The following is a 3,943-nucleotide window of genomic DNA, read 5'->3' on the forward strand; positions in this document are numbered from 1 at the left end:
TCTCCATTGTAAGCTGTTGCCCACATATATCACTCTACGATTGGAGGTGCCGAGGACACAAACCTTTGGAATATCCTCCCAAGCCCCCTCTGTCTGCCTTAAAGATGTATCTAAAAATCGTTCTCTTTAATCAACGTTTCCATCATTCGTGAAGCATTTTAGGAGATTTGTCAATGTGAAAGGCTCCATACAATGCAGGTAGTTGTTGTTATTGTCTGACATCAGGAGAAACAGGGATGAGCCCTCTCTCTCATACCTAATGAACAGCAGCAAAAGCAGGAAGCACTGAGCATGCTCCAGCCCACAACGGGCCTCAGATTATTGATGTCAGCGCAGTACCAATAAGAGTGGGGGAACGCGGGCTAGAGGTGCTAGTTGGTCCTTCAACCAATCGGAGTGAATGAGGGGCGGTGCAATACTCAACCACATGATAAACTTCACTGACAGCACAGTGTTATTGTTACCAAGGCATTGGAAATGTGTGAAGGTGAAGGGCAGGGGAAAGGAAAGACACATTGACCAGGAAGAGGAGGAAATTTGCATGGTATGGGATGAGAGGTTTTATAGAACTTAGTGCATATTGTAAAACACAAATTTCAAAATCCAAATTCTGCACCATTTTCCCTCCCTATAATGCATTTTGCACTCCCTGAAATATCAACTGTGTGTTTCTCCCTCCACAGATACCATTGATCAGTGCCAAAGCCCCATTGCCTGTGGAGAAGGTGATGTTTGACTTCGTTGTGCAGCTGCAATTCGTGTGGTGAAGGTGCTCCCATAATGTGGTTTGGTAAGAGCTGTTGTCGATTATTCACTCAGTAACATTGAAGAGTTAACAATGTATGTGCAAATCAACAACAGTTTGTTTTTTTTATCATGTTTATAAATCCACAGAAATATTATTGAGAACTTCTGACATAAGGCCACAGAAGGGGATATTAGGTCAGGTGATCAAAAGAATTGCCAAATAATCAGGTTTTCAGGAATACCTTAAAGGAGGAAAGCAGGTCTGAGGGCGTTAGGGTGGGAATTCCAGACCGTGTTGCCTTGGCAACAGTAGAAACAGCCAGACAGTTGAAGCAATGAATAAACTCATCGTTGAGTCTGAAAGATAATGAGTTGTCGGGGTCTCACAGGTTGTGTGGTGCAGAGAGACAGGGATGTTCACAGCCAGGAATTACATCAAGGGTGAGAATTTTAAATTGTTGCTTGTTAATAGGAGCCTTTTGATGGATCAACAAGTTTTGGTACAAGTGAGCACTTGGGCAGGAGGGTTTTAGATACTCTTGAGATTACATGTAAGTTGAATATGGGAGACTGGCCAGGAGTGTTTGGATAATGAAGTCTGGAGATAACACAGGGATGGACGAGTATTTCGGTCAATGAGCTGAGACCTGGGTGGAGTTGGGTGATGTCACTTATGTAGAAATAGTGCTTTTGGAGTTGGGCTGCTCCTCCTCCTCATCACTCCCCCTCACCAAATCACATATTGTTCCTTGTTCTACCTGTCTGTCTTTTCTGGTTATGTCCTTCTCTCCCATTCTGCTACAAACTAATATTTGACCCCACCGTTGTTGGAAAACCTGCTCCATCCCGACTCTCCATTTCCTTTCTGATTTCCTTGTATTTGGTGTCCCTTAAGGATCTCGCCTTGGTCCCTCCTGTTTCGCACCTACACACTGCCAGGAGGTGACATCGTCCAAAAGCACCGTGTTAGGTTTCACATGTACACTGACAATGCCCAGATCTCCCTCCCCATCATCCCTCTCCATTACTCAGTTATCAAACTGCTCATCACACTCCCACTACGCGATTGGCTGCAATTTCCTACAACGGACCGTTGCAATGATTAAACCCATTGCCTTCCGTTGCTATTACAAATTACTTTCCCTTACTGCTGAGCCCCTCCCTCTCCCTGGGAACTATCTGAGGCAGAACCGCACTCTTCACAATATTGCTCTCATATCTGACCCCAAGGTGACCTTCTGATCAGGCATCTACACAATCACAAACACCAGAAATTCCAATCTCTTAAAATGTTGCTTATCTCCACCTCATTCCAGCTCCATTGCTAATGAAACCCCTGACCCGTGTCGGTGTTGCCTTAAACTTGACGAATCCAAAACAGAACCCATGATTCCGTGACTGACCCAGAATCTGGTTCCAGACTCCCTCATGATGGGAAACATCCTCCCAGTATTTACCCTGTCAAACTCCTTAAGTATCCTGCATGTAACAATGAGATCCCCTCTCATTCTTCGCAAATCCAGTGAGTAGAGTCACAACTTTTTCAGTCTTTTCTTAAAAAATAATCCCTGCAAACCAGGGATCATCCCAGTCAATTTTCTGTGAAATGCCTCTGATAAAATGACGTATTTCCTTAAATAAAAGGACTAAAACTTCTGTCATTTCTCCAGATGTGGTCTGACTCGCATTTTATAAAGTTACTCTCAGGTATATACTCCAAACAAATCCCTTTAAACTTGCACAGATGTTGTTGGAAATGCTCAGCAGGTCATGCAGCATCTGTGAAGGAAAATCAGTTAAAGTTTCTGGCCTGGTCAACCTTCCTCAGATACGTTAACTCTAATTTATTTTCGCACCTGCTGTTAGACCTGCTAAGCTTTTCCAGAAACTTCTGTTTCTCTTCCTGGTTTCCAGCATCTTCAGTTGTTTCGGTTTTCACATCCTTTAAAATTGCCATCTCTCCTCTAGAATTTGTCATTTCCACATTGGAAAAAAGATTCACATTTGTTTGGTCTCCCCTACCCTGGGAAAAAAGAAACCATGACTAGTCACCCTATCATTGCTCCTCATAATTTTATAAAGTTCGATAAAGCCACCTAAAATGTCCAGTGTTGCAGGGAAATAGCCTCAGCCTATTCAGCCTCTTCCTATGGTTCAAATGTTCCAATACTGGCACCACAAGGGAAAACTTTTCTGAACTCTTGCAAGTTTCCCAACATCTTTCCTGTAACAGGGAGACTGGAATTCAAAGCAGTCTGGGGATCCTCAATGCACTGCCCAATAACAGCTAGCATACAGCACACCATCTTCACCGACCTGTCTACCTTCAACCACACTTTCAAGGAACAATCAACCTACACTGCATGGTCTGTTTGTTTGTCAACACTTCCCAAGAACTTGCCATTAAGAGATTGAGTCCTATTCTGATAACATCTTTCTGAAATAATGGAGACCACAATTGAATGCAGTATTCTAACACTGGCCTCACCAATGCCCTACTCAGCCACAACGTGACCTCCTAACCCCTATACTCAGTGACAAAATCCCCACAGTGTGGAAGCAGGCCTTTCGGCCCATAAGACCATACCAACCATCCGAACAGTATTCCACCCTAACTCTGTAACCTACCATTATCCAAAGCTAATCCATCTGAACTGCATGTCTTTGGAATTGTGGGAGGAAATTAAGAGCACCCAGAGGAAGCCCACGCAGACACACGCGGAGAATGTATTCCACCCTAACTCTGTAACCTACCATTATCCAAAGCTAATCCATCTGAACTTTGGAATTGTGGGAGGAAATTAAGAGCACCCAGAGGAAGCCCACGCAGACACACGGGGAGAATGTGCAAATACCACACAGACAGTGGAATCAAACCAGAGTCCATTTGTTGAACTGCACATTCCATTAAAGGTCAGTGTCCCAATTGCCACATTCAGCACCTGATCTCCCTGAAACTCCACTTTCCAGGAACTATGCAGTTGTTCGGAGCCCTTCAGAAGAAATTAAGGTGAGGAGGAGAAAACACGAACAGGGTTGAGTTGTAGATCTATAAAATAACTCTCCATCTTCCCCCTCTCTGTTCCCCCCTACCTCCCCCCACTCTGTCTGGTTCCCCCCCTCCCTCCCCCCACTCTGTCTGGTTGCCCCCCTCCTGTCGGTAAGTCCTTTGTCGGCTCCCCCACCTCGTCGGTCG

At 44.6% G+C, this 3,943-nt stretch overlaps 1 long non-coding RNA gene across 1 annotated transcript in view; it reads left to right on the top strand.

Annotated features, from left to right (window-relative positions):
- Positions 1–463: 463 nt before the first annotated feature.
- The window catches only part of LOC122546467, a 10,098-nt gene continuing 6,618 nt past the window's right edge, over positions 464–3,943 (top strand). Inside the window, exons 1-2 of the long non-coding RNA XR_006310748.1 lie at positions 464–544; positions 684–790. This is a non-coding gene — a long non-coding RNA (uncharacterized LOC122546467). The remainder of the gene's footprint in view (positions 545–683; positions 791–3,943) is intronic.

This window comes from Chiloscyllium plagiosum, unplaced genomic scaffold (genome assembly GCF_004010195.1).
Source record: "Chiloscyllium plagiosum isolate BGI_BamShark_2017 unplaced genomic scaffold, ASM401019v2 scaf_19854, whole genome shotgun sequence".
NCBI lineage: Eukaryota > Metazoa > Chordata > Chondrichthyes > Orectolobiformes > Hemiscylliidae > Chiloscyllium > Chiloscyllium plagiosum.